Source organism: Heteronotia binoei, chromosome 9, assembly GCF_032191835.1.
Source record: "Heteronotia binoei isolate CCM8104 ecotype False Entrance Well chromosome 9, APGP_CSIRO_Hbin_v1, whole genome shotgun sequence".
In the NCBI taxonomy this organism is placed as follows: Eukaryota; Metazoa; Chordata; class Lepidosauria; order Squamata; family Gekkonidae; genus Heteronotia; species Heteronotia binoei.
The window spans coordinates 24,021,153-24,033,784 of NC_083231.1; positions in this window are offsets into that span (position 1 = coordinate 24,021,153).

Below are 12,632 nucleotides of genomic sequence, written 5' to 3' on the forward strand. Positions count from 1 at the left end.
TGACTGCCCCAGAAGGTGGAGCCAACCACAAAATGGCTGCTACAGGAGGAAGAGAGAATGTCAGGGGGTTGAGGTAACTCTAATAGTAACTCTTCAACATTTCAAGTAGAAACTTTATTTAACAGGCTGACTGTTGATATGAACATTGTTTTGAAATATTTTCTTATATATACAAAGTGAAGATCTTTGTGTTGTCGTGTCAGCTGCTGCCCAAACAATTTTTTTTTAAAATCTGCACAGCCTATCAAATCTCCAGTTGTCAGTAGAAGTCCTGCTGAGTAAACACCCCATCTGGCCCCACTCACTTTCTAAAAACAGTGGGTGCCAAGAAGGTACCCATGGATGCCATGTTGGGGGGCCCTGGTCTAAAGGGATCTTCTGAAACCCTCCCTCAGGGTATCAAGACAGCATTATTTGGAGTCTCAAAGTAAAAAAAAAGGTCTTACAGAAGGGTGAGGATGCGTCATCGTGAATGCTTTCAGAAACAATCTCAGTTCCGATGAAAGGAAGACATAGGGAAAACAAGGAAGAATGCACTAATTCTATGTCTTGAGCACAGAACATTCTCTTTCGATTGGATTTTTGTATGCTCTGGTCCAAATATTTGTATTTTAAAATGTTGCAGTTAATATTAAAGATGGCAAATTTCTTTGCACCCTGAAATATATCAAACTGTGTCTAGATTTTAATCCTCCTTTGTTCCCAGAAAAAAAAATTCCCATAGCTTGCTGTCATCACTTTGGAGAGCAATACACATAAATGACATTGTCAGAGTATGTAATGTCACAGGTAAAAATCTCAGCAGTCCCTAAATACAAATTGCTGGTGCTCCCAGCAGGGGTCTAGAGAGAGATCTAAAACAATGTGTTATGAGATTTCCAACCATTCCAACAATATTGAACACCGAACCTGAGCCCCTTATGACAACTGGGAACTGGTTTCCTTTAACTACTCCGAGAGCATGGGAAATTGAATTTCCTCCTTTGCCTTTTGGCAAAACTTGTGATGTTCTGGAGCCTCTAAGCTTGGCAGAGGCAATTGCCTCTTTCTCAGAAGGTAATATCTAAATAATTAAAACCGGGGACTTATTCAATGGCAAAGTCATCAAGTCTCCATTGAAAGCAGGCAGGATGCTTTCCAAAAACACCTTGCTCTTTCAGCTTGCTTTTAATTAGCTGATTGGTATTTTTGGTCACTCTTTGGCTCCTGCTTTTATTTTTCACCATAATTTTTAATTGGTTTTAAGTAGCTGCTGGTTTTAAATTTTCTTAATTGGCTGCTGTAGGTCACAGTCATTATTGCCCTTTCAGTTACAGCTATGTTTATTGCTGTTTTTGACATTTGTGATACTCCAGGGCTTGGTGGGTTGTAATAATTTTGGGCTGCATGAAGATTCCCCCCCCCCCCCACAAAAATGCATTTGCCTTGTGTGCCACTGACACTGTCTACCCACATTTTACCTCTGAGGAGTTCCAAGGGTGGTGTACATTTAGGGCTGCTAAGTCCTCGGTCCAGGCGGAGATTCCCCCACCTGGGAGGTTCCCAACCTGCTGGCCCACATTGGGCCGGCAGGGGGAACTTCCGCCTACGTCAGTGGCACAATGACATCACCTAGAAGTGACGTCATCGTGCTGGCGATGCTGTGTGTGGCCACTCTATGGTTTTCCCAGGCGCTCTAGCTATTTGGGAGGGAAAACTCTATGGAAAGTCCCCCGCTTTGGGGCTGAGGGGACTTGGCAACCCTATTACATTTTATTACCAAAAGAAAACTGTGAAGTAGGTCAGGCTAAGAGAATAGCCTGAGATCACCCAGTGAATTTCATGGCTAAATGGGTCTTCCAGTCTTGAGTACTAAATGGGTCTCCCAGGCTGGGTCCAGACCGGCAGCTTGGGGCACACGGGAGGCATCCTAAATCAGGCTGGCTCAATATAGCCTGTCCACATGGTCCCCCCCAAAGTGCTCGTATTCTGTGTGGGAGGCGCTTTGGCATGGTCAGATGGCTGTAGTGCACCATCCCCTCAGCTCAGTTTGGGTCCCCCCCCATTCATTTCAGTGGTCATGCATATGCGCTCATGCGCCTATACCCTTTATAATATAGTAGGTTCTTAGGCATTGAAGAGGCGAGGTGGAAGTGAATAACAGCTCTTTATTTGGTACAGCATTGTAGAGGGCTGCACAGTAAAGACTGAGAACTGGGCCAACGGGGCCAAACTTATATACAACTCCTGGTTCCTGCGCAAGCACGTCATTGGATCATTCAAACCGGCAGGGGCTTGTGATTGGTGTAGGGCAGCAGAGATTTGGATCCTGCTGCCCATTGTTCTCAAGTCCCCAAGCTCAGTCCGTATGACTCTAGTGAGTCAGGCAAGGACACCCATAGTCTTCAATTGAGTCCACATGCCTCACACCCTTGGAAGCAATGTATTTTTTTTTTAAGCCGGAGGTGGCAGCCTAGCAGATTCACACCCCCAATCCACCCAAACTGGTGATTTTCTACCCCAAAACCAGCAATCATGATAAAGCCCTCCCCCAGTTCCCAAATTATGATTTTTTTTCTTGGTGCATAGCTGCCAGTCAGCTGTTTCCAGGAATTGCCCCATTTGGATAAATGAAAGCCAAACAACTGCACATAACCATGGATGGGATTTGATTTTTTTTTTTAAAGGGAAAGGCAAGCACCAGTCATTTCCGACTCTGGGGTTTTCACGGCAGACTTTTTATGGGGTGGTTTGCCATTGCCTTCCCCAGTCATCTACGCTTTCCCCCCCAGCAAGCTGGGGACTCATTTTACCAGCCTCGGAAGGATGGAAGGCTGAGTCAACCTGAGCCAGCTAGAGCCTAACAAAACTGCGAAATATTCAAGAGTTTTAGTTCTGGGGCTAAGAAGCCCAGCCTTAAAAGTTCCGAGATCGTGACTGATCTTTATGCTGGTATATCTTGGAGTGACACTGGCATATCCAGAAGATATGCCAGTGCCTGCCAAGGCTGTACCAATGTAGAACTCGGCATGGCAGCACAAAGGACACGCCATGGAGGGGGTGGGATTTAATCAAGCTTCCTAAGCTTTTTCACCCCCATGTATGCATGGCCGATGCATGGGAGTAGGCCAAGTAGGCAGCTGTCTAGGGTGCCACGTGGCCTAGGGAGCTCTGCCAGGCACCACCTCTTCCCACGTGCTCCTTGGAGCCTGCCTTCCCCAATAGAAAGCAGGCTCAATGGAACTGCCCGGCCAGTTTTGCATTCCCCAGGTCTGTAACAGACCTGGGAAATGCAAAAGTGGATGGCACTTGTGCAATGTGGTCCTCAGAGCCCGGCAGGGATAAATTAACCAATTGCAAAAGCTGAAGAAGAGCCAATTACAGTTTCTAAGACTTGGCTCCTGTTGAAGTTGTATGCTGCCACTCATCCTTCCTACTCTACTTTAACAGAGCCATGGGGTGGGAGCCACAGCTCAGTGGTAGAGCATCTTTCTCGCATACACAAGGTCTTGTCCCTGGCACCTCCGGCTAAAAGGATCAAATAGAAATGGTCATGTGAAGATCCTGTCCCTGGCACTTCCAGCTAAAAGGATCAATTAGTATTCCCACCATTTTTATTGCTTAATCTCACCCTAGCACCAGCCCTGAATATATGGAGCATGGTTTTACACCACTGAAAAATCTGCTGTATCTCAGACCAATCCCACAGGGCTATTGCAAGGAGAGGAATAAATGACTACTCCTCCCCGCCCCCGATCCTCAAGCACCAGCACAATTTAGGCTGCAGACTGCCAATCACATCCCTCCACAGCAGCCACATGCCTTCCTTAGCAGCCTATCACAATCCTCCCATCCAAGCTCTGTGTAAACCCCAGCCCAAGCAACACCCTCCACATCTCTCAGCATGTGTGGAAGGTAGTGCTGCCAATCCTGTTTATGTACTTTACTCTGCTTCTGCAGAACAGCAATATTGACTAATGGTGCCAGTGCTATCATCGGATTCTTAGGATGGGACTACCCATCATTTATAGCTATATGATACGAAAGCAGGCTTTAAAAAAAAACAGCTTTGTTTGAGTACCTGCTATGTTTGATTACCTGCTATGAGCACTCTAAGAAGATGATATTGGATTTATATCCCACCCTATACTCTGAATCTCAGAGCCTTCTTTACCTTCCCCCCTCCCCCCACAACAGACACCCTGTGAGGTAGGTGGGGCAGAGAGAACTCTTACAGCAGCTGCCCTTTCAAGGACAACTTCTGTGAGAACTATGGCTGACCCAAGGCCATTCCAGCAGATGCAAGTGGAGGAGTGGGGAATCAAACCCATTCCAGCAGATGAAAGTGGAAGAGTGGGGAATCAAACCAGGTTCTCCCAGATAAGAGTCCACACACATAACCACTACACCAAACTGACTCTTCAAGGTTAAGTCAATTGCTCTTCCTCTAGTCATTTTCGGGGGATTATTGTAGTCTTACATAAAGTAAGGTGCACCTGGCACTTCTTGTAGGATGAGGTCCCCTCCACAATTATCTGCAGGGTGATTACTCTTTCACCAAACTGGATTTTGCTTCTTAATATGACAGCCATTCTTTAAACAGTATAGTATAGTATAGTACTTAGTATAATATAGTACAGGACTTGTGTGGCTCAGAATTGCTCAGAGCTGGTTTGCAGTGTCCTTTCATTTCTGTGCAATACAATCAGCTGTACCCGCATGGCTGTTTCAGGTCCTTACTTGCTAGTGTGGACCTGAAGGTAGGATGATAAAGGCCTCCCAGCCATGTTCTGCATAAATAGGGTTGTACTTCTACCTCAAAAAATGTTGTACTTCTACCTCAAAAAACACCCTCACCAGAGTCCAGACACCTACTGATCAATTCTCCATTATACCCTATAGGAATTGGTCTCCATAGGGAATAATGTATTCAGCAGACATTTCCCCGCCCTCACTTTCTGGTGACCCTGAAGCAGGGAGAGGGCCTCCAAACTGAGGGATCCCCTGCCCCCACCGGGAGATCGTGTAAACCAAAAGAGCAACGTGGATAATGAAGCAGAGAGAAAAAGGCAAAAGCCTCCACGCTAACCAGCCTCAAAATAATTTCACAGAATAAATATTTTATCCATCAATAATAAATATTCTCATACCTGGCACATAATATTGATGCAAATAAACAAGAATATCTGCTCCCCCCCCCCACAACACTCCACAGTCTTTTATGATGCCACCATAGGCATTTGTCCAAATGAGAGCATCAGGAGGAAACTTCTCAAAGTAAGTATTCTTAAAAGAGTCCAGTGCTCCAGTTGCAATTTCTTGAAATCAATGCAGCTTGGCAATAATATCCAGCGACGAGCCGTACTTGTATCCTCATTTCACTCCAGCTTTATATAATCCAATACCAATACTTCAAATACAGGCAGTCATAAGACATGCTCCCTACTTCAATGCAATGTGAACCTGGGGATTGGCAACCCTATGTGTAAAGAATATTCCTATATGGAACAAGATTCACCATGAGAGTTCTCTTGGATGAGTGATTTAGTCTGAATGGGATGGCTTCTCCACCGACTGAGAGCCAGTTTGGTGTACTGGTTAAGTGTGCCGACTCTTATCTGGGAGAACCAGGTTTGATTCCCCACTCCTCTGCTTGCACCTGCTGGAATGGCCTTGGGTTAGCCATAGCTCTCGTAGGAGTTGTCCTTGAAAGGGCAGCTGCTATGAGAGCCCTCTCAGCCTCACCCACCTCACAGGGTGTCTGTTGTGGGGGTGGGTGGGGAGAAGATATAGGAGATTGTAAGCTGCTCTGAGTCTCTGATTCAGAGAGAAGGGTGGGGTATAAATCTGCAATTCTTCTCTCATGTGAGATGTCTTTGAGTATGGATAGGAAGGGCTGCTTAAGGGATATTAAAAGCAAAAAATCCTAATTGAAATGGCTGGGCCAGGAAGGAAGTGCATTTCCAACTCTGCCTACTGAACTGAAGCCATTAGCTGTGAGAAGGGAGATGCCCATCAAGCTAATGGACTCCAATTCTGAGTTCCTTTGCCATATAGCTGTTAAGGAGAGGTATGTAAACCAGTCTCTGGAACAAGCATCAAACCTATTGAAATTGTACAACACGAAGCTCCATTTTGATGAAATTATCCTTGCAGAAAATCCCACCATTAGCTCCATTTTGTTTTTACAAATTAATTCATTAATATATATATATTTTTTTAAAAACCCACATTGAAAATACGGGACATTAGCTGGTCGAAGGAACTCACTGCATACTTGCCGTTTTAATGGTGATTTATACTGCTAGGATGAACGTTAAATTAATTATTGTCACTTAGAGAATAATTAATAGATATTTTCATTGTAACACCTTAATCAGTTCCAGCACAGTGATTATGATTTTAATGTGGATTATTCCAATTATCTTTTTTTAAAAAAAATACTAAAATATTATTAATCCGTTATAATTAGCGATGGCATTTATGGTGTGTGTGTGTGTGTGTGCATGTTCTCTTGGGCTTAAATGACTGACTCGCTTAGGGGAATGCGAAATTGTACTTCTACCTGTTATACAGGGGCACCCAAAGCAGAGGAACAACCTTCTTCTAAATCCACTAACTTCAGGGGACTTCTACGTAACTCTAGTTAGGATACTACTGATAAAGACTAGAGATTTCATATACACCTACTGTAACGCTGAAATCAGATAAGTGAGTGAGAGATCTGTGACTGGGTCTCCTCAGGTATGGAATTCTAGCAGGGGCTCCTTTGCATATTAGGCCACACACCCCTGATGTAGTCAATCTTCCAAGAGCTTACAAAAAAGAGCCTTGTAAGCTCTTGGAGGATTGGCTACATCAGGGGGATGTGGCCTAATATGTAAAGGAGCTCCTGCTAGGATTCCACCCCTGGATCTCCACTGCATGCAAAGGGTTCGGCTACAGCAGTTTTCTCTGATATAAGAACATAAGAGAAGCCATGTTGGATCAGGCCAATGGCCCATCCAGTCCAACACTCTGTGTCACACAGTGGCGAAGTTGTGTTATTTGTTTACTTGCAGGGTGGTTGGTGTTTTTTGGGGTTTTTTTTACATGGAAGAGCATTAAAGAGCTGTTCCACCAGGCATTCAACTGAGGCGGTGGACATTTTGTTATTCTGTGGCCTCCTTGCTGGCAAGGCCCCTGATGAAATAACTCTGTTGACCCATTTATTTTACACCAGCTGGGGGATGTATGGAAGGAGTGGAGGCAACTGATACCACTAACTGCAGAATTGAAGTTTGTTTATAGACTTGTTATATTGCTTTTAGATTGTATATTGCTTTATTATATATCAATGATTATAACTTTGTATTATTGAATGTCGTTACCCGCTCAGGGCCCATTTGGGAAAGTGCAGGCTACAAATGGAAAATAAATAAATAAATAAACATACATATATACAAACAAACAAACTTATACCCCACTTATATTTTGGGATAGTACTTTGGGTATTTGGGTTAATACTTAAGTGGTATTTGGGTTGCATCCCCTAGGTGGGGCCTGGGGTTCTCCTGGAATTACAACTCATCTCCAGACTACAAGGATCAGGTCCTCTGGCAACTTTGAAGGATAGACTCCGTGGCATCAAATCCCTGCTGAATGACCCTCCCCCCTCCCCCGATTCTACCCTCCCCAGGCTCTGTCCCCAAATATCCAGGAATTTCCTGACTTATAGTTGGCAGCCCATTCTGGTACTGGATTCTGCTGCATATATAGGCCAGGCTGTGGTAAACTTAGGATCACATTTTTAATTGCAATTTCTTCCCTACTTAACCTGTGCTCTACCAAGGTAGAAGGTAAAGGTAGTCCCCTGTGCAAGCGCTGAGTTATTTCCGACCCATGGCATGACGTCACATCCTGACGTTTTCTTGGCAGTTTTGTATGGGGTGGTTTGCCATTGCCTTCCCTAGTCATCTACACTTTGCCCGACCTTGGAAAGATGGAAGGCTGAGTCAACCTTGAGCTGGCTACCTGAACCCAACTTCCACCAGGATCGAACTCAGGTCATGAGCAGAGCTTGGACTGCAGTACTGCAGCTTACCACTTTGCACCACTGGGCTCTACCAAGGCAAACACACAAATGTATGGCCACATGTGATGACCATCAAGGTTTCAAGAAAGGGCCCATTTCTGCCACTTGTCTGGGACCACAAACGCAGGCAGGGTTAGCAAGGATTGGGCAAACCAGAATATATGGCAGGTAGATTAAACTTGGTCTGTCACAAATTGTCCAGACTGGCACTATTTTGAACCTTCTACAAAATTAAGAACCAATCATTATTGAAATAAAATCCATTTAAGATCCTCCTTTTGACACTAGAAAGAAGTGTCTTGCATGGCTGCACAGAAATAAATTAATCTCACTCTTGCCAAGATTGATGATTTTTCAAGGTTAAATTCTTCTCTTGACTTAGTATAGCCCATGGCTTACTTGATGCAAGAAATTTATAGTTTGCCTTATTGGGCTGCTGATTTGCCCTTGGGTACTGAAACATAGAGGAAAGTAAAACTTACTTTTTTTTTTAAAGGAAAATTCCCACATCTTCTGTCCACATTTTAGTCAGGGCTTTTTTTTTTTAGCAGGAATGCACAGGAACACAGTTCCAGCTGACTTCATGTCAGGGGGTGTGGCCTAATATGCAAATAAGTTCCTGCTGGGCTTTTTCTACAAAAAATGCCCTGTGCAAAACAATGGTGATGTCAGGGGGTGTGGCCTAATATGCAAATAGATTCCTGCTGGGCTTTCCTTACCAAAAAAGCCCTGGTTCTAATCAGTGGTGGAATTCCCTCAGGAGCACCTTTGCATATTAGCCCACAACCCCCTGATGTAGCCTATCCTCCAAGACCTTTCAAAAAAGAACTTTGTAAGCTCTTGGAGAATTGGCTACATCAGTGGTGTGTGGCCTAATATGCAAAGGAGCTCCTGTTAGAATTCCACTACGATTCTAATTATAATTTTGGGTTTAAATGTAAAATACTTTACATGCTTACTGTAGCAGGAAATTACAACTGGGGTTAAAGGATGAATTTCTTCCATCTTGTACTGATCAAATTTGAAGCATGGCAGCTCAATAAGGGGAGAGGAACTCAGGTTAATTTTCCCTTTGCATCCTTCTTCACTCCTCACTTGCCTAACAGGTGGTCTATCACGTTTTTTCTCCCACCCATTCTCCAAGAAACTCACGCTGACTGTTCCCACCTCCATTTTACCCTCACAACCATCAGGGCTTTTTTGTAGCAGGAACGCCTTTGCACATTAGGCTACACCCCCCTAATGTAGCCAATCCTCCTGGAGCTTACAGTAGGCCCTGTAAGAAGAGCCCTGTAAGCTCTTGGAGGATTGGCTACCTCAGGGGGTGTGGCCTAACATGCAAAGGAGTTCCTGCTAAAAAAAATGCCCTGAATGTGAGGTAGGCTAGGCTGAGAGAAAATGAGGAGTCCAAAAGCCACCCAGTGTGTTTCACGGCAGAGTGGAGATGTGAGCTTAGGTCTCTCAGCAGGGTTGCCAAATGACTAACTAGTTTCCTACTGGCATGCCAGGTTTTTGACTTCTCCTGACCACCTGCCAGATAATGAAGGGAAAAGGAGAGAGAGTGTGTCGGATTAATGGCAGAGATGCTGTGACCTCGTGGGGTTTTCAAGGCAAGAGGTGTTCAGAGGTGATTTGCCATTGCCTTCACCAGCATGGTGACCCTGAACGTCCAGTTCTCATTGCTGCTGGGCATGTTGTGGCTCCTGGACTCAGTTGCCAGGCTCCTCACTGATTCTCTTCCTCCAATCACTGCTCTTGTCATCTGGGCAGCCATGGCTCCTGGTCAGCACTTCCCATTGCTGGAGCTGTCAGGGCAGCCGCAGCTCCCAGCCTTCCCACCCCCATCGCTATCAGGACTGGTGCAGCTTTTGGCCTGCATTGCTAGGTGTGCCAAGACTCCCTCCACAATCACTGTTGTTTAGGGTTGTCAAGTCCGCTGCATTCTGCAATAGGTACCATAAACTTTTCCCCTCCCAAACGGCTAGAGCATCTGGGAAAACCATAGAGTTTCCTCGGGAACGCCTAGAGTGGCAGCATGGGACATTGCCAGTGCGATGACATCACTTCCGGGTGACATCATCAAGCCAGCGACATGTGGGCCAGCGGGTTGGGAACATCCCAGGCAGGGGAACCCCTGCCTGTACTGGGGGCTTGGCAGTCCTACTGTTGCTGTCACTGGGGGCCACTGCAGCTCTCAGTCTCTGTTTAGGGTTGCCAATCCCCAAGTGGGGGCAGGGGATCCCCCGGTTTGGAGGCCCTCCCTCCTCTTCAGGATCATCAGAAAGCAGGAGGGGAGAGGGAAATGTCTGCTGGGCACTCCATTATTCTCTATGGAAAATTGATCCACAGGTAGCTGGGGCTTGGGGGAGCTGTTTTGTGAGGTAGATGCACCAAATCTGCAGCATAGCATCCAGTGCATCTCCCCAAAGCACTCTCCGTGTTTCAAAAGGATTGGACTAGGGAGTCCAATTCTATGAGCTCCCAAAGAAGGTGTCCCATCCTTAACTTTTTCCAATGGAGGGAAGGTATTTAAAAGGTGTGCGGTCCCTTTAAATGTGACGGCCAGAACTCGCTTTGGAGTTCAATTGTGCTTGTTACATTCTTGCTCCTGGCTCCACCCCCAAAGTCTCCTGGCTCCACCCTCAAAGTCTCCAGATATTTCTTGAATTGGACTTGACAACCATCACCGGACCCGCCGATGCTCCTTCCCCTCCAACATCGTTGCTGCCACATGGAGATGGACAGTGCATTATCTGCATATACACGTACAATGGTTTTAGTTTGGGGAGGGAGGAGACTTTAATTTCCAATGTGTTTTTAAAAAAAATTTCTTGACTTTCTTGCAAACTGGGGTTCCCTTGCCCGCTAAGATGACAGAATTATCTGTCTTATTTCTCTGGGACTCCATTCTAAGGCTTTTGATATTTGCAGATGGGGCTATGCTTCGCTATTAGAATATAAGATATCCTTGAGCTTCACAGACACCTGCTCCAATTCTTTTCCAAGGCTGAGCTGGCAAAAGAGGCTGCTTTTATGAGCAGCTTTGTTTTTCTGGCAGAATTCACAGCTCTCTATCAGTGCTTTAAGGCAGTGGCCCCCAACATTTTTGGCACCAGGGACCAGTTTCATGGAAGACAATTTTTCCATGGACTGGTGGGAGAGACGGTGCTGGGGCTTTTGCCACCCCAGGCTGCCCCCACCTACACCACATTCTTACCCCCCCCTGGGAGTCTTTAAATGGGGGGGGGAGACTGGGGCTGTTTCTGCCTCCCCCTCCCATTTAAAGACCTCCATCAATCAGCTGATCAGCGGAGGCCTATAAATGAGGGGTAGACTAAGATCACAGCAGCGCTGCCCCTTTTGCTTGCCCAGGATCTGGGCGGACGAAAGAGGTGGTGTGGCCTTGCTCCGCAGCCTGGTTGTTACCAAGCCACGGCCCGGTACTGGTCCATGGCCCGGTGGTTGGGGACCCCTGCTTTAAGGTCTTGACTTAGAGTCCTCAAACACAGAGCTTTGCACATTCCCTGCATTTGGTAATCCCTTGCTGAAGTTTTCCCAGTATTTCTTGTCTCGCCCGTGTGACTGTGTGAGACTCTCTCATAGTGTGCTCACACTACACACTAAATAATGCATTTTACATCTGGATTTGTGCTATTCTTTAACACAGTAAAGATCTGGATGTAAAATGCATGACTTAGCATAGTGTGAATGCCTCATCGTTCTATGAAAGAGCCCAGCAGGAACTCATTTGCATATTAGGATGCACCCCCTGACATCACCATTGTTTCACACAGGGCTTTTTTTGTAGCGAAAGCCCAGCAGGAACTAATTTCCATATTAGGCCACTCCCCCTGATGCCGGCCGGAACTCCATTCCAGTGCGTTCCTGCTCAAAAAAAGCCCTGGGTTTTCTCATGAACTTCCATATCTTCTGGTGTTCTTAATCACAGATTTAAGAACTTGCATTGTTAAAGTACAGAATCTGAAACTGGTTTTGAGGTTTGTAGTATGGTTCCATAACTCACAGTTTCATCTACAAGTTGAGCAGATTCTAGGGTTGTCAAGTCCAATTCAAGAAATATCTGGGGACTTTGGGGTGGAGCCAGAAGACATTAGGGGTGGAGCCAAGATCAAGGGTGTGGCAAGAATAATTGAACTCCAAAGGGAGTTCTGGCCATCACATTTAAAGGGACAGCACACCTTTTCAATTCCTTCCATAGGAAATAATGAAGGATAGGGGCACCTTCTTTTGGGATTCATAGAATTGGACCCCCTGGTCCAATCTTTTTGAAACTTGGGGGGTATTTGGGGAGAGGCACTAGATGCTATACTGAAAATTTGGTTCCTCTACCCCAAAAAACAGGGGCCCCCCAGAGCCCCAGATACCCACAGATCAATTCTCCATGATTTTCTATGGGAATAAATCTCCATAGGGAATAATAGAGTTCCCAGCAAATATTTCCCTCCCCCCCCCCACTTTCTGACGACCCTGAAGCGGGGGGAGGGTCTCCAAACCAGGGGATCCCCTGACCCACCTGGGGATTGGCAACCCTAGCAGATTCACAATCTGCAGTTTTCAG